Source organism: Pristiophorus japonicus, unplaced genomic scaffold (genome assembly GCF_044704955.1).
Source record: "Pristiophorus japonicus isolate sPriJap1 unplaced genomic scaffold, sPriJap1.hap1 HAP1_SCAFFOLD_147, whole genome shotgun sequence".
In the NCBI taxonomy this organism is placed as follows: domain Eukaryota; kingdom Metazoa; phylum Chordata; class Chondrichthyes; family Pristiophoridae; genus Pristiophorus; species Pristiophorus japonicus.
In genome coordinates this window covers 239936-264241 of record NW_027251144.1, presented here as the reverse complement: position 1 = coordinate 264241, position 24306 = coordinate 239936, and the positions used below count along the sequence as shown (strand labels likewise).

The following is a 24306-nucleotide window of genomic DNA, read 5'->3' as shown; positions in this document are numbered from 1 at the left end:
GTGGAGATCTTGTGGTCGCCGGTACACGACAGGTAACTAGGTATAAAACGGAGCTCACCATAATGTCCCCTCACTCAGGAGCTGCAATAAATGGACTAAGGTCACCACAGTTCAAGTACAATACCTTGCCTCATGGAGTCATTACTTGAGTGCTTACAGACACAATAGAAAGAGATTAAACATTAAATGGTAGGACATTGAGAATTGTAGAGGAACAAAGCGACCTGGGAGTGCATGTCCACAGATCCCTTAAGGTAGTAGGCAAGGTGGATTAGCTGGTTAAGAAGGCATACAGAATGCTGGCCTTTATTAGCCGAGGCCTAGAATAAGAGAGCAGGTGGATTATGCTTGAATATAAAACACTGGTTAGGCCACAGCTGGAGTACTGCGTGCAGTTCTCGTCACCACTTTACAGGAAGAAGACTGTGATTGCACTGGAGACTTGCAGAGGAGATTTCGAGGATGTTATCGGGAGTGGAGAATCTTAGCTATGAGGACAGATTGGATAGGCTGGGGTTGTTTTTCTTGGAACAAAGTGGGCTGAGGGGAGGCATCATTGAAGTGTATACAATTATGAGGGGCCTTGATATAGTGGACAGAATGGGCCCATTTCCCTTAGCAGAGGGGTCAACAACCATGGGGCATAAATTTTGAGTCATTGGTAGAAAGTGTAGGGGGGATTTGAGGGGAAATTTCTTCACGCAGAGGGTTGTGGAGGTCTGGAACTCACTGCCTGAAAGGGTGGGAGAGGCAGAAACTCTCACCACATTTAAAAAGTGCTTGGATGTGCACCTGAAGTGTCGTAACCTGCAGGGTTATGGACCGAGAGCTGGAAAGTGGGATTAGGCTGGAGAGCCTGTTATTGGCCGGCACGGTCACGATGGGCCGAAATGGCCTCCTTCCGTGCTGTAAACTTCTGATTATATAATTCGATGAAAAATAATCACCAAACGTGGGCTCGCACCTCTGACCCTGAGATTTAGAATCTCATGATCTACTGACTGATTTAGCTGGGCTTCTGCAAAATGCACCTTTTTGTCGTTGGTTGCAGCTTCGCCTCAGATGTTTAAACTTGCTGTCGAGGAACTGCCAGGATCTTCTTGAATGGTGGACCAGGCTCGAGGGGCCGAATGGCCGACTCCGGCCCCTAATCCTCACATGCTTATGATCTTATGACATTTCACAGGAGAACAAACTCGCCCCTGAGCATGCATGAGGAGAAAGTTCCAGAAAATAATCCCGCCTGGTGAGCTTTCACATGTGAGGCGAACATGTTAACCGCTACACTGCGCAAACATCTCCACTTTCAGCACCAGGTCAGACGGAAGTGTTAAGCGAGCAGGTGGACTGCAAAATCCCACTTTTTAGGCGTTGGTCGTGGTGTCAAACAATGAGTTTCACTTAATGATTAAAAACAGGAAGTGTCAGAAGTGTGAGGTGAACCCACACCTCCAGAGGAGACTGCGACCTAAACACTGAACCTTGGACCGCTCGGCCATCCTGACTATTTAGGGGAATATGTGGCCAACTACAGGTTTACTTTGAACTTTTGTGTCCTGTCACATGAAATAAATGAGGGCAGCAGGTGTATCTCTGCCTGACACCGGGGAAACAGTGAGACAGACCTTGGAGTAAGGGTCTGGTTATTGCCAAACAGCAAAGAAAATATTAATTCCCGAATTACCCTGAAGAACAGTGACCTCGACGTGATCTGGGGTCAGACGCACTACCGTTACGCCACGAGTTCGATACAGCACATCGGAAATGTTTGACTACATGAAGGTTTCACAATACAAGGGGCTTTAAAATCCCCGCCCATTCCCACCGGGTGTCAGAAGCAGCGGTCACCTGCCAGTCACCGTATGTTTTTTTGTTCAACTTTTGTGTTGCTTTCACGGGATTGCATCATTAATTAACCCGTCACCTTCTTTTGCAGAATGAAAGAAATGCTAACTGAGGCAGAGTCGATACTTCAACCATTTTTTTCTGTGCTTTGCATAGAAACAAAGAAACATAAAAACAAAGAAAACAGATGCAGGAGTAGGCCATTCGGCCCTTCGAGCCTGCACCACCATTCAATATGATCATGACTGATCATTCACCTCAGTACCCCTTTCCTGCTTTCTCTCCATAACCTTGATACCTTTAGCCGTAATGGTCACATTTAACTCCCTTTTGAATATATCTAACGAATTGGCCTCAACAACTTTCTGTGGTAGAAAATTCCACAGGTTCAGAATTCTCTGCGTGAAGAAGTTTCTCCTCATCTCGGTCCTAAATGGCTTACCCCTTGTCCTTCGTCTGTGACCCCTGGTTCTGGACTTCCCCAACATCGGGAACATCCTTCCTGCCTCTAACCTGTCCAATCCCATCAGACCTGTATATGTTTCTCTGCGATCCCTTCTCATTCTTCTAAATTCCAGTGAAGAAAATTCTAGTTGATCCAGTCTTTCTTTACATGTCAGTCCTGCCCTCCCGGGAATCAGTCTGGTGAACCTTCGCTGCACTCCCTCAATAGCAAGAATGTCCTTCCTCAGATTCGGAGACCAAAACTGTACACAATATTCCAGGTGAGGCCTCACCAAGGCCTGCGTCCGCGCACATGCAGAGGCTGAATTCCAGGACATAGTCGACGTATTTACTGAGGCGTATGAAAGCATGGGCCTTACGCGAAACATCCGTAAGACAAAGGTCCTCCACCAGCCTGTCCTCACCGCACAGCACTACCCCCCAGTCATCAAGATCCACGGCGCGGCCCTGGACACCATGGACCACTTCCCATATCTCGGGAGCCTCCTATCAACAAGAGCAGGCATCGATGACGAGATTCAACACGGCCTCCTTGCGCCAGTGCAGCCTTCGGCCGCCTGAGGAAAAGAGTGTTTGAAGACCAGGCCCTCAAAACTGTCACCAGGCTCATGGTCTACAGGGCTGTAGTAATACCTGCCCTCCTGTAAGGCTCAGAGACATGGACCATGTACAGTCGACACCTCAAGTTGCTGAAGAAATATCACCAACGATGTCTCCGCAAGATCCTACAAATCCCCTGGGAGGACAGATGCACCAACATCAACAGCCTTATTCAGGCTAACATCCCCAGCTTTGAAGCACTGACCACACTCGATCAGCTCCGCTGGGCAGGCCACATAGTCCGCATGCCAGACACGAGACTCCCAAAGCAAGTACTCTACTCGGAACTCCTTCATGGCAAACGAGCCAAAGTGGGCAGCAGAAACTCTACAAGGACACACTCAAAGCCTCCCTGATAAAGTGCAACATCCCCACTGACACCCAGGAGTCCCTGACCCAAGATCACCCTTCTGGAGAAAGTGCATCCGAGAGGGCGCTGAGCACCTCGAGTCTCATCGCCGAGTGCATGCAGAAATCAAGTTTAGACAGCAGGACCTGTCCCACCCATCCCTTCCCTCAACGACTATCTGTCCCACCTGTGATAGGGTCTGTGGCTCTCGTATAGGACTGTTCAGCCACCAAAGAACTCACTTTAGGAGTGGAAGCAAGTCTTCCTCGATTCCAAGGGACTGCCAATGTAGATTCCAAAATTCATGGAAACCCCCCAGTGTTTGGACTCACTGAAAAAGAAATTCGATTTAGGACTATTAAACATAAAGTTTGGGATTCTAAAAAGCATATGGAGGAAATCTACAATTCTTAACCAAGTTTGGGATTTTAAAAGGCATGTTTGGGCCTGTGGGGAAAAGCTGCAGTGACAGAAGGGTGGGATTTAGAGTTTGGATATTGTAGCTAATCAGTTTGTCTTGGGGAGCTGTTTAACCGTAATCAGGCTCCCAGAAAACATTAGCATTTAAACAATCGACCACGGAAGAAACATTATCCACCCCACCCACAGGACCCAAATATCACATCCATATTCCAACACCTTTTCAACATGTATGGAAATATCTGGCTCAGCCCAGACTTCCCGAAGCCAAAGCAGTGCTATTACAATGGACAAGAGTTCATCAGTTCATAAAGAAGGAGTATCACCATCCCAAAATCTATCAACACCAGATTAAAACATTTAATCAAGTCTCAGTTAGCTAGTCTGCCAAAACTTATACAAAGAAGACCACTTAAAATCAATGGGCAGCAAAACTTAAACAAAAGAAACATTAAATTTGGCACGAAGATTAAGCAGCCTCTCAGAGTATAACTGGGAGCCTATCGTGCCAAGAGCAATCTATTTTTCTGACCATTACTTTGGAACAACAAGATCAAGATCGAGAGCACACGGCGAGAAAACACAAGAAGAGACATCACGACATCGGAGAAAAGAACTTCAAAAAACCAATCAGTGGAACATCAATACCAACTGACTTGGTAACAGGCATCAACCGGACCACCGCGACCGACGGACACAACCAGGAAAATCAACCACTAGAAAACCGGGGTCCACGCAAGTTTTCCACTCTACAATTTGTGCCTCGACTGTCCAGCTGGTAAAAATTACCGAAACAACTTAAAACCCGATTGATGACAAAGGATACCGGCTTCGGGACAGTCAGAATACTTCGTCACAGACAAGGCACCGGAAGGCTGGAAGATAGATCACACCGGTTGTGGGAGAGCTGGTTGGTGGTGACATTGAAGTTTCTGCAGTTTGCGGGACCAGACTGCTTCCACACATCCACAATGAATGTCCCACCCTTTATTTGGGAAAAGTACAACTGAGAGTGAACAAGTTCCATCCCGGTCAGATCAATCTGAAGATTTAACTGACTGACACCCTTGTTTGGGATTTTAATGTTTGGAAGCATGTAATGCTTGTAGCTCCACACTGTGGATGTGGACGTATTGTGTACTGAAACTGTACAGTTAATCATTAAACAGAACAGGCTCTTTCCGGAGAGTTCCGAGAGAGCAGCCTGCATGTTAGGAAGCTGTGTGTGCTGTGCTCTGTGAAGATATCACAGGGATGTTTTGCAATATGTGCATCTATCAGTCTCTGTGGTGCAATGGATCAGTGCGTTCAGCTTTTAACTGCAAGGTTGGTGGATCGTAGCCCATTCAGGGACAAAGCCTTTAATTGTTTTTCCCTGAGGATTCGGTGCCGTGCATTTCCAGGTTGTCATTGTGCGTTTTGGCTGCACGAATATATTCCGCCACCATTGCCAGCTGTGCTGTTATCAAGTTATACCAACTGTTACTTGCATTTTCGCGTGGTTGTTCATTGTCTCGTCGCCAATTGATACGCTCATAATAAAGAATGAAACTGAGTACTGTGAACAATGAGTAAGTGTGACATTAGCTCCTTTAATAAGACTCCAGAGTGCTTATATACCATGCTCCCAATGGATGCTGGAATCACTTGGGACTCCAACAGGTCGGCCCTCTGGTGGTGGTGTGATACAGATCGCCAAGGGTTAAATACATAACACAAGGTGTGTACGGAAATCAACCATCAAAAGCCCTCTCATTAACCACAGGGGTTTCCGGCAATTTTCTGATCGCAAAGCGCTTTCAGTCCTTGTCCTTAAAATTGTAGATGTGGAAATTGGGGAGTTTAATTACTTTGAAAGGAGAACATTGTTGTTTGGTGCAGTTCCGGTCAGAGAATTGTTTGTGAATGGAACTTTTTGCAGAGAGAGGGATTGAGCATTTCAGCTTGTTGCTGAACACTTCTCTCTGGGCACTGAGCTAAGCAGCAGTTTCCGTAGTGTAGCGGTTATCATGTTTGCCTTACACGCGAAAGGTCTCTGTTGCGAGCCTGGGCGGAAACATTATTTGTGAAGCAAAAACTTGTCTGCAATAAAATTGAACAAAAGCAATTAAGGGTACATTGTCGCATGAGCAATGAACATTTTAAAACTAATCTACTCAAATACAGAGTGTGTAAAATCAGATTGGGGATAAAACTTCATCAAGGGTTAAAGTTTCACAAATTATTAAAGTTCAGTTATTGAAATTTCGATTGTCCCTTTTTGCATTTCTTTCATTCTGCGAAACAACACTATCGGTTTCTTCCATCAGATCTAAGTTGCATTTGAAACCCACAAACGGCTTATTAATTATTCGCTTGTCCCCAGTGCCAGAGCTCAGAGGGTTATTGTTCATCCCTGGGATGCAAGCTACCTCAGACCCGGGCCAAACCTCCCCGTGCACCGAGCACAGGCTCAGGAAAACCCCGGGGGAGAGGATATCCCGATAACTGGCCCTTCCAGCAACACTGAACAAGCGCCTGGTCTGAAACTTTCCCGAGTAATAACTTGTAACTGAAGCATCGAACAGTCAGGATGGCCGAGCGGTCCAAGGTGCTGCGTTCAGGTCGCAGTCTCCTCGGGAGGCGTGGGTTAAAATCCCACTCCTGACATTCAGTGTTTTTAATTGCAAACTCATTTGTTTTGACACCACTCTGAAGTGCTTTGGGACATCCATCTAACATAATAAAATTACTCCACTTCAATTACAAACGGTGATATCAAAGTTACTTCCCAAACCGGGAAACGATCCCGGGTGGCCGTAGCGAAAGGAATGGTTTTGTGAAGCATTGAAAGGTGCCCGATAAATATCCCGCACTGCTAATTTAAACTCACGGTTATAACTTGTTTCAGTGCAAAAGAAGGCAGGCTCGAAGGGCCAAATAGCGGACTCCTGCTCCTGGTTCTTGTGTTCTTATGCAGAGCACAGAACAGATGATTAAATTATCAGCTCTCCCTCAGTTCGCATTTCTTTCATTGTGCAAAAGAAGAAAATGGGTTCATTAATGATGTTTTCCTGTGAAAGCAACATTCTTCGAAACCCCAGAGTGAATTGGCATATTCTACACAATATCTCATCATAGGACAGCCCTCTCATCCCAGGAATCAATCTGTTGAACCTCTGTTGCACCACCTCCAAGGCAAGTGTGTCCTTCCTCAGATAAGTACTATGGGCGAATATCCTGTTTTTCTGCTGATTCTACTTCCTCCTCCTTTGATAGTCCTTCTCTGTACATTCTGTATTCTGCTTGTTTCTCTACTGAAATATGAGCCTGAAGTTTATCACAAGCTTCCGTTTTTGTGTTTTAGTTGATCTTCATTCATCCACCGAGCTGTAGCTAGCTATCATGCTATTTCTGCACCCTGCATGAGAACGTGTCTAGTCGTTACCCGATCTATCTCCTTTTTGAATGTCTCCCAATGTGCATTTACTGTTTTACTGAGAAATCTTTGGTTTCAATCTACCTGGGCCGGATCCCTTGCAACTCAAAAAATTAGTCCTCCTACAGTTGGGTATTTTCACACATGATTATACCTTCTCCTTTTCCATAACTACTCTAAACCTAATGATATTGTGATCACTGTTTCCTCAATGCTCCTCCACAGAAACATGCTCTACTTAATCCATTTCCGAGATCCAGAACTGCTTTCTTCCCCATCGTGCTGGAAACATACTGATGGAGAAAGTTCGAATACAGATTTCAGGAAATCCTCCCCTGCATTTTCCCTTTGCATGGTTATTTTCCCAGTTTACGTTGAAGTCCCACATTATCACGACAGATCTTGAATCTTTCTGCATTTTACCTAAATTTACACCTCTTTATCCTTCCCACTATTAGGTGGCTGATAAAATAATCGCTCATCTAACTTTCTACAGGCACATTCATTTAAAAAAGAATGTCGGATGGGAATAGGGCCACAAATCGATGAACAATATTAAATCACATGAAGCGATGGAAAAATTACATAAAATATGAAATAATTACTTTGCCTCTGTATTTACCAGGGACACAGGGCAGATGGACATGACGGTGGAATAATGTATGGGAAATTATATAACTGCAATAAGTAAAGAGGAGAAATATTAAATGAACGAACCAAATGAAAGGAGGATTGAACCCCTGGTCTGGATGGATTACATCCATACACTTTAAAATAATTCAGCGAAGAGATAGCAGGAGCACTATTACAAATATTTAATGATTAGTTTGAAAAATGTGTAGTGTCAGAGGAATGGCGGATAGCTAACGTAATACTTATATTTGAGATGGAAGATAGAACATGTCCGGGGAACTATAGACCAGTCAGTGGAACTTCGGTGGTAGGAAAATAATGGAATCCCTACTAAAGTAGAGAATAGAAGAATATCTATAAACCAAAAATATAATTATGTATAATCAGCGTGGATTCAAAAGCAAAAGTCTTGCTTGACCAACTTCTTTGATTTCATTGAAGAAGTAACAGGGAGAGTAGACCAGGGTAATGTGGTCGATATAATATACTGAAATTTCCAAAAAGTCTTTGATGAGGTACCACATATTAGGATAATGAATAAGGTCAGAGCTTGCGGTGTTAGAGGACAAGTCGTGGAATGTATAGCGAGCTGACCCCAAGACAGAAAGCTGATATAGGACTGTTATTCTGAGTGCAGAAGGTGTAAAGTGGGCTCCCATGAGGATCAGTGTGGGACCAATGCTGTTCACAATTTAAATTGTCCATTTAGACTTTGGAATCAAAAAAACAATTTCTACACTTTCAGATGAGGCCAAATTGGGGTGGGGCTGATAGACATTATTAAGGAGGACTGCAACAAACTACAACAAGACATTAATAATCTTGTAGACTGGACATTGAATTGGCAAATTCAATCCAACACAGACAGAGTGAGGTCATGTAATTTGGTAAGAAAGATAAGGTCAAATACTACGTGAGAATAAGAATCTAAGTGAGGTCAAGGAGCAAAGGGATCTCAGAGTAGAAATACAAAAAAACAGTAAAGGTCGTGATGCGGGTTATACATCCATAAAAAGAAAATGGAGCACCAAGGGTTAATTCAAGACGGATAGTGTTGAAAAGTAGTGAAGTTCTGTTGAACTGGTATAAAACTTTCTTTAGACCACACTTGCTGTACACTGTACAATTCTCATCGCCGTGTTATAAGAACATAAGAACATAAGAACATAAGAATTAGGAACAGGAGTAGGCCATCTAGCCCCTCGAGCCTGCTCCGCCATTCAATAAGATCATGGCTGATCTGGTCGTGGACTCAGCTCCACTTACCCGCCCTCTCCCCGTAACCCTTAATTCCCTTATTGGTTAGAAATCTATCTATCTTTGACTTCAAAACATTCAATGAGCTAGCCTCAACTGCTTCCTTGGGCAGAGAATTCCACAGATTCACAACCCTCTGGGAGAAGAAATTCTTTCTCAACTTGGTTTTAAATTGGCTCCTCCTTATTTTGAGGCCGTGCCCCTTAGTTCTAGTCTCCCCCACCAATGGAAACAACCTCTCTGCCTCTATCTTGTCTATCCCTTTCATGATTTTAAATGTTTCTATAAGATAACCCCTCATCCTTCTGAACTCCAAGGAGTAAAGACCCAGTCTACTCAATCTATCATCATAAGTTAACCCCCTCATTTCTGGAATCAGCCTAGTGAATCGTCTCTGTACCCCTTCCAAAGCTAGTATATCCCTCCTTAAGTAAGGTTACCAAAACTGAACGCAGTGCTCCAGGTGCGGCCTTCCTAATACCTTATACAGTTGCAGCAAGACCTCCCTGCTTTTGTACTCCATCCCTCTCGCAATGAAGGCCAACATTCCATTCGCCTTCCTGATTACCTGCTGCACCTGCAAACTAACCTTTTGGGATTCATGCACAAGGACCCCCAGGTCCCTCTGCACCACAGCATGTTGTAATTTCTCCCCATTCAAATAATATTCCCTTTTACTGTTTTTTTTTCCCCAAGGTGGATGACCTCACACTTTCCGACATTGTATTCCATCTGCCAAACCTTAGCCCATTCGCTTAACCTATCCACATCTCCTTGCAGCCTCTCTGAGTCCTCTACACAACCCGCTTTCCCACTAATCTTAGTGTCATCTGCAAATTTTGTTGCACTACACTCTGTCCCCTCTTCTAGGTCATCTATGTATATTGTAAACAGTTGTGGTCCCAGCACTGATCCCTGTGGCACACCACTAACCACTGATTTCCAACCGGAAAAGGACCCATTTATCCTGACTCTCTGCTTTCTGTTCGCCAGCCAATTCTCTATCCATGCTAATACATTTCCTCTGACTCCGCGTACCTTTATCTTCTGCAGTAACCTTTTGTGTGGAACGTTATCGAATGCCTTTTGGAAATCTAAATACACCACATCCATCGGTACACCTCTATCCACCATGCTCGTTGTATCCTCAAAGAATTCCAGTAATTACATGGCCACTATGGTCAGATGTTCGACCCCAGTCAATGAACGACACTCAATACAGTTGTACAATGACAGATAGTCCCAGTAATGCAGATTCAGTCCGGTCAGATATTGCAATCTGCCCAGTGCCTCTCAGCTCTCACAACCATATTGTGACAGCGAATCCCAGTAAGAAAGAGAGCTTTTAGTGCCGAGGGCAGGTGCAAGTATACAAAGTGTTCCAACAACAGCAATAACTTCATAATTTGCATGTCTGCAGAGTACAGAGTTACGGTTTCTGTTAAAGGAATGGCATAAATGAGCAGTGGGAATTTGGCTAATGTGGACTTCCGATTTTTTGAAATTATGTCACTGCCCCTATCATTTAATGGTCATCACTACATTGTCAGATACAGAACAAGGCCAAATATGGATCACACACAGAGTTACACAACGTCAATGAATATAATCACTGACCAGGAAGAGCAGTGACTGCAAGGATCACGTAGAATATTTTATCAATGATGGAAAATGTCGCAGGCATTGTCATGTATTCAACCAGCATTGTAACCCATGTATAAACTGACCTAAGTTGTACACCGTGAGAACACTGACCACTAGGTGGGAGACACTCCTAACCTGGACCTTCAGGTATAAAAGGGGAAGCTCCACCCACCTTCATCACTTGAGTGCTATGGAATAAAGGACAGGTCACAGACTGACCTACTCTCAAGCATAGGCCTTGTGTGCATTTATACTGTGAAGTAAGGACCTATCAATGGCGACAAGAAACTGGGATTTAAACCACGCGAGCATGGCCACTAGCAGAACAGACGAGAGGTACTGTGTTAAGGAATGGTTGGGACAGAGATTCAACATTGTTAAAGCAGCACACAGTTCTCCAGGCAGACAAGGGCAGTCAGGCATGCCCCAACATGTTGTCGAACCCAGAGGGGGAGTTCGACAGAGACAATGGCAAGCTAAACAGTGATTCACGCCATTGCAAGGGACAATACGGCCAGTAATGGGGCCATCAACACCTGTTAATAGTGCACTCAAGAACAATAACAGGGGCAGTCAGGGACGATCGACTGGAAAGGGACCTTTAGTTTCAAACCGTAACTCATGCTGGAGGCGTGGAGGCATACATTCAGCCGGAGTTTGCAGAGATGAGCAAAATGCCTGCAGAAATTGCAGAAATGCACACTGGGGGAAATCGCTGGAAGCTGAAGTTCAGCGAGTTCATGTGGAGCACGTATACAGTTCATACACCAGGACGCCACCAATATTGATGAAAGTGCTCCTCAATGGCATCCCAGTATCAATGGAGTTAGACACGAGTGCCAGCCAGTCCCTGATGGGTATCAAACAGTTCAAAAAGTTGTGGGCATCCAAGGCCAGGAGGCCAAAATTATCGCCGATTGACGCACAGCTACGGACTTACACCAAGGAGATCATTCCGGTGCAAGGCAGCGCCACGGTAGTCGTGACCCACAAAGATTCAGAGAACAGGTTGCCACTCTGGATTGTCCCATAGGACGGCCCCCACTATTGGGGAGGAGTTGGCTTGCTGTCATGAACTGGAAATGGGGCGATGTCAATGCAATTTCCTCTGTGGAGCGAGTATCATGCTCACAGGTCCTGGACAAATTTGACTCATTATTTCAACCCGGCATTGGCACTTTCATGGGGGCCAAGGTAATGATTCACATAAACCCGGACGCCAGGCCAGTACAACACAAGGCCAGAGCGGCGCCGCACGTGATGCGGGAAAAGATGGAAGGCGAATTGGACCGCCTCCTGAGGGAAGGCATCATCTCGCCAGTCGAATTCAGTGACTGGGCGAGCCCGATTGTGCCAGTGCTCAAGGCGGATGGGTCAGTCAGGATATGTGGCGATTACAAGGCCACCATCAATCGGGTGTCACTCCAAGACCAGTACCCACTACCGAGAGCGGAGGACCTCTTTGCGACGCTATCCGGTGGCATACTTTTTTCAAAATTGGACCTGACCTCAGCTTACCTGACCCAGGAGCTGGCGAGTGAGTCGAAGAAGCTGACCACCATCACGACACACTAGGGGTTGTTTGAGTACAACAGATGTCCGTTCGGGATTCGCTCGGTCGCCGCGCTCTTCCAACGAAATATGGAAAACCTCCTCAAGTCGATTCCAGGGACGGTGGTTTTTCAGGACGATATCCTCATTACGGGTTACGAAACTGAAGAACACCTCCACAACCTGGAGGAGGTGCTACGCAGATTGGACCGGGTAGGTCTGCACCTGAAAACTGCGAAGTGCGTCTTCCTAGCTCCAGAGGTAGAATTCCTGGGGATGAGGGTAGCAGCAGACGGGATCAGCCCAACTGCATCCAAGATGGAAGCGATCCAGAGAGCACCCAGACCCCGTAACACGACGGAACTGCGTTTATTCCTGGGGCTCCTGAATTATTTTGGCAACTTTCTTCCCAAATTGAGCACGCTGCTGGAACCGCTGCACGTGCTCCTATGCAAAGGTCGTGAATGGGTCTGGGGGGACAGCCAGGAAAGGGCTTTTAATAGAGCACGCAATTTGTTATGTTCCAACAATCTGTTAACGCTATATGACCCATGTAAGAAACTTGTGTTAACGTGCGATCTGTCGTTCTATGGTGTCGGGTGTGTGTTGCAGCATGTCAATGCCAAGGGTCAGTTACAGCCGGTAGCTTATGCCTCCAGAAGTCTGTCCCAGGCAGAAAGGGGCTACGGGATGGTAGAAAAGGAGGCGCTCGCATGTGTATATGTGGTAAACAAAATGCACCAGTACCTGTTTGGCAGGAAATTTGAGCTGGAGACAGATCACAAACCCCTAACGTCCCTTTTGGCCGAAAACAAGGCCATAAATGCAAACGCATCGGCCCGCATACAGAGGTGGGCACTCACGTTAGCTGCCTATGACTACGCAATTCGGCACACACCGGGCACTGAAAACTGCGCCGATGCACTCAGCAGGCTCCCACTTGCCACCACTGAGGGGGCTACCGAGCATGGTGCTGAGATGGTCATGGCTATTGAAGCTTTCGGAAGCGAAGGCTCACCAGTGACAGCCCGTCAGATTAAAGTCTGGACAAATAGAGACCCGCTATTGTCTCTAGTCAAGAAATGTGTCCTGAATGGGGACTGGGCAGCCACGTACAGGGCATGCCCTGAGGAATTTAAACCATTTCACAGGGGCAGGGATGAACTCTCGATTCAAGCCGATTGCCTACTGTGGGGAAACCGCGTAGTCATGCCCCAGATGGGCAGAGAGGTGTTCATCAGAGAACTCCACAAAGGGCACCCGGGCATTGTCACGATGAAGGCAATTGCCAGGTCACACGTTTGGTTGCCAGGGATAGACGCAGATCTGGAACTTTGTGTTCGCAGGTGCAACACATGTGCCCAGCTGGGCCATGCGCCCAGGGAAGCCCCCCTTAACCCCTGGCCAAGCCTTGGTCACGCATTCATGTGGACTACGCAGGTCCTTTCATGGGGAAAATGTTTTTGGTTGTAGTAGACGCCTACTCCAAATGGATCGAGTGTGACATTTTAAATTCAAGCACATCCTCTGCCACGGTAGAAAGTCTACGGGCAATGTTCGCCGCCCACAGTCTAGCGGACATCTTGGTCAGTGACAATGGCCCGTGCTTCACAAGCACTGAATTCCAGGACTTCATGGCAGGCAATGAAATTAACCATGTTAGAACGGCACCGTTCAAGCCAGCCTCAAACAGCCAGGCAGAACGATGTGCAGATAATCAAACAGGGGATGCTCAGATTCCAAGGGGGTTCCCTACAAACCTGCTTGTCACGCCTCCTGTTGGCCTATAGATCCCGACCACACTCGCTCACAGGGGTTCCACCCGCAGAGCTACTAATGAAAAGGACGCTCAAAACCCGATTATCCCTTATACACCCCAACATGAAAGAAATTGTCGAGAGCAGGCGCCAGTCACAATATTACTACCATGACAGGAATGCGAGGGCATGATGTATTGATGTAAATGACCCTGTTTTTGTCCTCAACTACGCTGCAGGGCCCAAATGTCTCGCAGGCACTGTGGTTGCCAAAGAGGGAAATAAGTTTCTGGTAGTTAAACTTACCAATGGACAAATCTGCCGCAAACATGTGGATCATACAAAAAGGAGGTTCAGCAACCCCATAGAAGAAGCAGAGGAAGAGAACGATATAGAGTTCACTCCACCACAGGTGACCGAACACCGGAACCAAAGGGAGGAGAGCCCAGTCACTGTGGGCAGTCCGGACAGGCCTGAGCACTGCAAACAGCAGACGCTCAGGCCGGCGCCCAACAACTGGAGCCCCAACTCAGGCGCTCTACAAGGGAGCGTAAACCACTAGAGAGACTCAACCTGTGATCCCAATAAGACTTTGGAGTAGGAGGTGATGTCATGTATTCAACCAGCATTGTAACCCATGTATAAACTGACCTAAGTTGTACACCGTGAGAACACTGACCACTCGGTGGGAGATACACCTAACTTGGACCTTCAGGTATAAAAGGGGAAGCTCCACCCACCTTCATCACTTGAGTGCGAAGGAATAAAGTACAGGTCACAGACTGACCTTCTCTCAAGCATGGGCCTCATGTGTATTTATACTCTGTAGTAAGGACGTATTAGGCATTTTCTGTGTAAAGCGATGCTGCCTCTTCATGCTTTCGGCAATCTCTCTGAATTAAACTCTGAAATATTCCTGGAGCCTTTCAATTATATCCTGTGGGCTCCCCACTGGGACAGTCAATATGCAACAGAGTTGAAATTAGTTTCTGTAGTTTGAACAAACACATTACGGCCGCTGATTTGAGTCCCTCATAACATAGAATATGTTTAAATGCAAAATTCCGAAATTGAAGCTAAACGTCCCAAAACTGGAAAATGTTGATCAGACTTATTATATAATGTAATTGGAAATGATGCTCTCTCTCCAATGGCCGTGTTCCTTCAAACACAATCAGACACATTGTATTGATTGTACATTGTTCTGATGAATGTTTTGCACTCTTCTGTGTTAATTCAGTGATTACTTTCCAAATGTTAGCTGAGTCTCTCGGGTCTGCTCTACTTCACTGCGGTGTGCGGCTACCTACTATAACTCTGGATATGTAATTCTCAATTAAAGTGCAGTGCTCATTTTACTGTCGAACACTCATTTGTTCTAACTTAGAGTCAGCAATGAGTAAGGATCCATTTTTCCACAGCACCTCAAACAAATACAGCATGTCAAATCAATTAATGAAACACCTCGAACTAATAAAATAAGGTGCAATTTTCCCTCATAGTATAAATCTTAAATGTACGGTTTCATTCTGGGTAATCTGCGTAATACGCCTTCAAAGGCAATGGGAAAACATCGCCAGGGTGCAAAATAATTTGTTCTGGGCTCTGCATGTTTGTAATGTAGACAAATTTGCTGCTGATACAAAGATATGGTGGGAAAGCAAGTTGTGAGGAGGACGCAAACAATCTGCAAAGCGATATAGATAGGGTCAGTGAGTGAGCAAAAAATTGGCAGCTGCAGTATAATGTGGGAAATATGAGGTTATTCACTTTGGTCGGTAAAACAAAAAAAGCTAATAATTACGTAAATGGGGAGAGGTTACAAAATGCTGTGGAGCAGAGGGATCTGGGAGTCCTTTTACAGAAGAACATAAGAAATAGGAGCAGGAGTAGGCCATACGGCCCCTCGAGCCTGCTCCGCCATTCAATAAGATCATGGCTTATCCGATCATGGACTCAGCTCCATTTCACTGCAGCTCCCCATAACCCCTTATCCCCATATCATTTAAAAAGCTGTCAATTTCTCTCTTAAATTTATTCAATGTCCCAGCTTCCACAGCTCACTGAGGCAGGGAATTCCACAGTTTTACAACCCTCTGAGAGAAGAAATTTCTCCTCATCTCAGTTTTAAATGGGTGGCCCCTTATTCTAAGATCATGCCCTCTAGTTCTAGTCTCCCCATCAGTGGAAACATCCTCTCTGCATCCACCATCTCAAGCCCCCTCATAATCTTACACGTTTCGATAAGATCACCTCTCATTCTTCTGAATTCCAATGAGCAGAGGCCCAACCCACTCAACCTTTCCTTATAAGTCAAACCCCTCATCTCCAGAATCAAACTAGTGAACCTTCTCTGAACTGCCTCCAAAGCAAGTATAGCCTTTCGTAAATATGGAAAACAAAACTGCATGCAGTATTCCAGGTGTGGCCTCACCAATACGTTATACAGCTGTCGCAGGACTTCCCTGCTTTTATACTCCATCCACTTTGCAATAAAGGCCAAGATACCATTGGCCTTCCTGATCACAAAAAGTTAGCATGCAGATACAGCAAGTAATTAGGAAGGCAAATGGAAAGTTGGCCTTTATTTCAAGGGGGATGGAATATAAAAGTACGGAAGTCCTGCAACAACTGTACAGAGCACAGGTGAAACCACACCTGGAGTACTGCGTACAGTTTTGCTCTCCTCATTTCAGGAGGGATAAACTTACATTGGGGGCATTTCACAGAAGGTTCACAAGGTTGTCTTATGAAGAATGGTTGAACAGGTTGGGATCTACCTATTGGAGATTAGCAGAGTGAGAGATGATATCTTTGAAAGGTGTAAGATTCTGAGGGGGCTAGACAGGGTAGATGCAGAGAGGATGTTTCCCCTCGTGGGGGAATCTAGAACGAGGGGACATAGTTTCAGAATAAGGGGTTGCCCATTTAAAATGGGGATGAGGAGGAATTTCTTCCCTCAGAGGGGCGTGAATCTTTGTATTTCTACCCCTGAGATCTGTGAAGGCTCGGTCATTGAATATATTTAAGGTGGAGGTAGACAGATTTTTGAACGTAATGGGAGTCAAGGGTTAGGCGGAGATGGCAGGGAAGTGGAGCTGAGGCCAAGATCAGATCAGCCATGATCTCACTGAATAGTGGAACAGGCTCGAGGGGCTAAATGGTCTCCTCCTGTTGCTATGTCCCTCTGTGTAAGGTCTGGGAAACACACGGTGGTGATCTTTGGAAACTTCAACTAAATGGTGTTGTTTTAAAGGGGATGCAGAAACAGAGTGACCGAGAGATTTACACACAGCAATATTTGAAGGTGGGTAGACAAGTTGATAAGGTTATTAAAAAAGAATACAGGACCCTTGGCTTTATAACGTGAAATAGATTACACTGGTGAGGAACTTACACCAAAGCTTTATAAATCCCTGCTTAGGCCTCAGTTGGATCCTGTTTACAGTTCTGGGCACCACAATTTAGGAAGGATATCGAGGATTTGGAGAGAACATAAGAAATATATAAGAAACATTTTCTGTTGTTATTGAAAACACAAACACAGGTATTCATTGAAATCCAATCCGTAGGTGGCCACACACAGATTGAAGAGAGCCAGGGAGACCGACAGAATCGGGAAACATCGGGAAATGGACAAGAGATATTGACAAGGACTAAAACCGCTTTGAGACCAGACAATTGCGGGAACCCCTGTGGTTAATGAAAGGGCTTTGGATGGTTGGTTTCCTGACACACTTGTAATGTGGGGAAAGATGTGCCCAATCACCCCCACATGGACCTCAACTCTTTCAGAAGCAAGAGAGTGTGTAACCTGGGTGTATAACATAAAGTAATGGGGTCCTTAACGATTAAAGCCCATTATTAATTCTCTCACACACTTCAATTATGTTTATGAAATGAATTGATGGAAAATTCAAGAACTGAACTTTAATGAGTTAAGGAACTTTAATCATTGATGAACTTTTATCCCCTATCTGATTTTACACACACTGTATTTTAGGAGAGTGAGTTAAAATGCCCATCGATCATGATACAAGGAACCTGGGGCTACTTTTAAAAAATGTATTCCACAGAAAAATATTCTCCAAAACAATGTTTCTGTCCGTGCTCAAATCGAGGATATTTCAAATGTGTGGCGAACGTGATAACCGTTACACGACGGAAACCTCTGCTTACACCTCGAAAAAAAGCATCCTGCAGCGCTGCCTCACTTCCCAGCAGCAGATCAAAGCCGCAAACAAACCCATCGATTATTCCCACTTTCCCACCTCCACAGATACTGCCCGACCTGCTGAGTGTTTCCAGCATTTTCTGGGGTTGATGTGCGTCGCTTTCAATCTTTGAAATTTCACCAAGCAAAGAAACGGTCAATCGAACTGACCCTGTAAGCACTTTCTTCGCGTTTATTCACAGGAATATCTGCAGTCGGGAGCAGAAAAGGAATTAAAACCGAATACCGTCTTCGGGACAATCAGAATACTTCGTCACAGACAAGGCACCGGAAGGCTGGAAGGCAGATCACACCGGTTGTGGGAGAGCTGGTTGGCGGTGACATGGAAGTGTCTGCAGTGTGCGGGACCAGACTGCTTCCATACATCCACACTGAATGTCCACCCTTTATTTGGGAAAAGTACAACTGAGAGTGGACAAGTTCCATCCCGGTCGGAGCAATCTGAAGGTATAACTGACTGACACCCTGGTTTTGGATGTCGTGCAGTGTGCACTTACGTCAGTCTCTGTGACGCAATGGTTTAGCGCGTTAGGCTATTAACCTAAAAGTTGGTGGTTCAAGCCCACCCAGAAGCGAAGTTTTTAACTGTGTTTTCCCTGAGGATTCGGTGCTGCACCGTTCCAGTTTGTCATTGCGCGTTTTGACTGCACAAACATATTCCGCAAACATTACCAGCTGTGCTGTTACCCAGTGAGTTCCCACTCCAATACTTTTATGAGCATTCAGTTCAAGTGTAGAGTTTCAGTGTATACAGAACTGTACAGTGATATCAGAAAATTTTACAAGGTTGTGGGACATTGTGTTTTGTTAATATTGAACCACGAATATGAATCAATCCATTTTTTCCAATATTTAATTGAGCAAGTTTTCAAAATGTTTCCACCCAATTTTGAACCAGGAACTTTTCGCGTGTTCGGCAAATGTGACAACCACTACACTACGGAAACACTGCATTTGAAGTAATGTTAGGAACATAACCAGAGCTTTAACCTACACAGCTGGACTATACTTCAGGAGCTTGTTTTACGAGAATAGAAAGACGGTGCTATATTTAGGAAGGCTGTGAGTGTGGTAGGAATTGATCCAGTGTTTCCCAGACTTTACACATAGGAACAGGAGCTGGCTATTTAGCAGCGAGTGGTTAGGATCTGGAATGTACTGGAGGCAGACTCAATCTTATCTTTCAAACAGGAGTTGGATAAGTGTCTGAAGGAAAAACAATTGCAGGCCTCAGGGGAAAGAGCGGGGGAGTGGGACACGCTGAGAGTCGGCACGGGCTCGACGGGCCGAATGGCCTTCCGTGCTGTAACCATTCCATGATTCTATAAGTTAGTGGCACATTTCATAGTGTGGGTGGAAGCAGAACATTGCAAAGGGACATGGATTGAGTCGGCAAAACAAGAAGCATCTGATTCAGGAGATTCTGGTGAAGCGGAAATTCGGGAGTTTAATGAATTTGAAAGGAACATTTTTGTTTTGTGCAGTTTTGGTCAGAGAAATGTTTGTGAAAGGAATATTTTGCACAGATGAATGCAGCATTTAATCTTCTGCCTTAACACTTCTTTCTGGGTGTCGGGGTCACATTTCTTTTCGATGTCATTCTTCCAGAATTGATATTTCCTTTGCTGTTTCACAATAACCAGACCCTTGCTCTAAAGTCAGTTGCACTATTTCCCCAGTCTCCTGTTGATGTTACCAGCAATGAACATTTTGAATCAGATCCCTAAAGCACAGTGTGTAAAATGGGACATGTTTTAACAATTAACGTGGGGCTCACACCCCTGAATCCAAGATTAAGATTCTCATGCTCGACCGATTGACCGAGCCGGGCTTCTGCCAAATGCACCTTTTTGTCGCTGATTGCAGCCAGGCGCCTGTTGGCTCCGCCCCTGATGTTTAAACTTGCTGTCGAGGAACTGACAGGATCCTCTTGAATGGCGGACCAGGCTCGAGGGGCCGAAAGGCCTACTCCGGCTCCGAATCCTGACATGTTTATGATCTTATAACCTTTCACAGGAGAACAAACTCGCCCCTGAGCATGCATGAGGAGACAGCTCCAGAAAATATTCCCACCCGGTGAGCTTTCGCTTGTAAGTGTAAAGTCCTGACCCTGCAGTACAGACTCAGACGAGGCACATGCTGAAGTCAAGGTCACTCTGGACCTGCACCTTTATTTCACAGCTCTCAAGTGCCACACTTGCCTGAGACCTGCCTTTATATACCTGTGTGGAACAGGTATGCAGTGTCTCCTACAAGTGCACCTCTGGTGGTAACGTATGCTTGTGGTTACAGGTCATATCTAGTTACAGTCATGTATAGCATGGTAAGATACAGTTATATACAGTAGTGTGAGATACATGACATCAAACTCCCCCAAGGTCTTATTGTCTTTATAGATTCAGACTCTCAGGTGGTCTACGCTCTCGCGTGGAGCGTCTTAGTTGTGGTTCAGTTGTTTGCCTTGGTGCCTGTTTTTCTTTCAGTGTGATTGCTGGTATCTCGCCTGGGCTGTCTGTTGAGACTGCCCTTTCCTCATGTTGTTCCCTCTGTCTGTCCACCAGGTATGGTGTGAGTTCCATTCTGTAGTCTGCCTCTCGTCCTGCAGTATTGTTGGTGAATCTACTTTTTACTTGGTCTACATGCCTCCGGCAGGTTTGGCGATTGTCCATTTGTACAACCAGTAGCCTGTTTCCTTCCTTGCCTGTTACTGTCCCTGTACGTCGTTTGGGACCCCTGCCATAGTTTAGCACAAGCACTTTGTCCCCTATCTCATTCCACCTCCCCCTCAAATTTAGGTCATGGTACTCAGTTAGCTTCCGGCGCTTAGCCTCAACAATTTCATGCATGTCTGGGAGGATTAACGAGAGCCTGGTCTTTAAGGTTCATTTCATCAATAGTTGCGCGGGGGGAACCCCAGTCAACGAATGTGGACGAGATCTGTATGCCAGCAGCAGTCGCGACAGGCGGCTCTGCAGCATGGGACCTTGGATTCTGAGCATGCCTTGTTTAATGATCTGCACTGCTTGCTCCGCCTGGCATTGGAGGCCGGCTTTAACGGTGCCGTCTTAACGTGATTTATGCCGTGGTCAACTATAAATTCTTGAAATTCTGCGCTAGTGAAGCACGGACCATTATCACTGACCAATATGTCAGGAATTCCGTGCATTGCAAACATGGTTCTCAGGCTCTCCACAGTGGTGGATGTAGTGCTCGAGTTTAAAATGGTGAACTCGATCCATTTTGAAAATGCATCAACGTCTACGAGGAACATTTTGCCCATGAATGGGCCCGCATAGTCTACATGCACCCGCGACCACGGTTTTTGTGAGCCAGGGACAGGGGCTTAAGGGGGCCTCCCTGGGGGCATTACTGAGTTGGGCACAAATGGTGCACCGACGGATGCAGAGCTCCAAGTCCGCGTCAATGCTAGGCCACCAGACGTGGGATCTGGCTATGGCCTTCATTAGGACGATCCCCGGGTGCTCGCGGTGGAGCTCCCGGACAAACGCCTCTCAGCCTCGCAAGGGCATAACTACTCGGCTGCCCACATCAGGCAGTCTGCCTGTAGTGATAGTTCATGCCTGCGCCTATGGAAAGGTTTGATCTCCTCGGGGCAGGCATCGCGGGTCTCTGCCCAGTCACCTGTTAAAACGCATCTTTCGTCCAGGCTCTGATTTGGAGCGACATCATGGGCGAACCTGTGGATTCAAAGGCATTGATTGCCATGACCATCTCACAGTCCTGTTCGTCCGAACCTTCTGTGGTCGCCAGGGGTAGCCTGCTAAGTGCATCGGCACAGTTGTCTGTGCCTGGTCTGTGCCTTATTGTGTAGTCGTAAGACACCAGCATGAGTGCCCACCGCTGAATGCGTGCCGAGGCTTTGGCGTTTATTGCCTTGCACTCAGGTAGCGGGGACGTGAGGGGTTTATGGTTGGTTTCTAACCCGAACTTGGCCACGAAAAGGTATTGGTGCATCTTTTTGACACCGTACACGCACGCGAGCTCCTCCTTCTCAACCATATCGTACCCGCACGCCGCCCGCGAAAGTGACCTGGAGGCATAAGCAATGGGTTGTAATTTACCCGCATCATTGACATGCTGTAAAACGCACCCGACCCTGTACGCTGACGCATCACATTTAAGAACTAACTTTTTACCTGGGTCAAAAAAGGCTAAAACACTGTTGGAACATAGAAGATTGAGTTCTTTATTGAAGGCGCGTTCTTGGGTGTCCCCCCAAAACCAATCTCACCCCTTTCTGAGTAGCATGTGGAGAGGCTCCAGCAGCGTGCTCAAGTTCTGCATAAAGTTCCCAAAGTAATTGAATAGCCCGAGAAAGGCAGGCAGTTCCGAGATATTCCAGGGCCTGGGTGCCAGACGAATTGCTTCGGTTTTTGATTCTGTTGGGCAGATTTCATCAGCGGCAATCCTTCTGCCCAAAAATTCAACCTCAGGCGCGAGAAACAGACACTTGGATTTCTTAACTCTTAGGCCTTCTCGATCCAATCGACTTAGTACTTCCTGCAAATTGCGGAGATGGGAGTCGGTGTCCCTGCCCGTGATGAGTATGTCATCTTGAAACACAACCGTCCCCAGGATGGACTTGAGCAGACTCTCCATGTTGCGCTGGAATATAGCAGCTGCCGACCTGATGCCGAATGGGCATCGATTGTACATAAAAAGGCCTCGATGTGTGTTGATGGTGATGAGTAGCTGAGACTCTTCGGTCAGTTCTTGCGTCATATACGCAGATGTATGATCTAGTTTCGAGAAAGGTTTTCCTCCAGCCAACGTGGCAAATAGGTCCTCTGCTCTGGGCAGCGGGTATTGGTCCTGCAGGGAGACTCTGTTTATGGTAGACTTGTAATCCCCACAGATTTGTACGGATCCATCAGGCTGCATGACGGGGATGATGGGACTTGACCAGTCGCTAAATTCCACGGATGAGATAATGCCTTCCCGCAGGTCCAGTTCGTGTTCAATCTTTTCCCTCATCACATAAGGCACAGCTCTAGCCTTGTGATGGACCGGTCTGGCATCCTGTGTGATGTAGATTTTAACTTTAGCCCCTTTGAAGGTACCCACACCTGGCTGAAAGAGATGTTCAAAATGACTTAGAACTGTAGAGTGGTGTGAGATACATGACAGTAAGGTGAACGTGTGAACGGCCACACTGCGGAAACATCTCCAACTTCAGCACCAGGTCAGACGGAGATGCTGAGCGAGCAGGTGAACTGCAGGATCCCACTTTTTAGGAGCTGATCGTTGTGCCAAGCAAATGAGTTTTGCTTAATGACTAAAAATAAAAGGTGCTAGAAGTGGGATTCAAACCCACACTTTCAGAGCAATTTGAACACAACAGCTTAGACCGCTCGGCTGTCCTGACTATCCAGTGCTGTATATGGCCACCTGCAGGTTGATTTTGAACTTTTGTGTCTTGTCACAAGAAATAAATGAGGGCAACAGGTGTTTCTCTGCCTGACACCGGGGAAACAGTGAGACAGACCTTGGAGCAAGGGTCTGGTTCTTGCCAAACAGCAAAGAAAATATTAATTCCGGGATTACCCAAAAGAGCAGTGACCTTGACGTGATTTGAACACACAACCTTCTGATCTGCAGTCAGACGCGCTACCGTTGCGCCACAAGGTCTACACAGGGAGTGTGAGATGTTCGTCTATATGAAGATTCCGCAATACAAGGGGCTTTAAAATCCCTGCCCATTACCACCAGGTATCAGAAGAAGCGCTCACCTGCCAGTCACCGTATGTTTTTGTTTAACTTTTGTGTTGTTTTCACGGGAAAGCATCATTAATTAACCCGTCATCTTCTTTTGTACAATGAAAGAAATGCTGACTGAGGGACAGTCGATACTTCAATCATTTGTTCTGTGCTTTGCATGTTAACTGTTCAACCATATCCCATTTTACACACTGTGTTTTAGGAGTCTGGTTCAAAATCCGCATCGCTGGCGACACCAGGAATCTGGTGCAACTTTTGTCAAATTTAACAGCACCGGTTATTCCGACACGCCAAAGTTCCCCAGTGGATCCATTTTCTCTCGCTAAAAGTTATCTATTTATTGGTGAAATAAAGAGCAATTAAGGAATAAGGGATTCCTTTTGCTAGGAGAATA

The 24306-nt window shown here is 46.0% G+C and overlaps 2 non-coding genes across 2 annotated transcripts; one reads left to right on the top strand and one right to left on the bottom strand.

Moving 5' to 3' along the window:
* The first annotated feature begins 6245 nt into the window (after positions 1-6245).
* On the top strand, positions 6246-6328 carry trnal-cag (transfer RNA leucine (anticodon CAG)). The gene has a single exon. It is a non-coding gene; the product is annotated as a tRNA-Leu (tRNA).
* Positions 6329-23750: 17422 nt separating this feature from the next.
* trnac-gca (transfer RNA cysteine (anticodon GCA)) lies at positions 23751-23822 on the bottom strand. The gene has a single exon. It is a non-coding gene; the product is annotated as a tRNA-Cys (tRNA).
* Between the last annotated feature and the right edge of the window lie 484 nt (positions 23823-24306).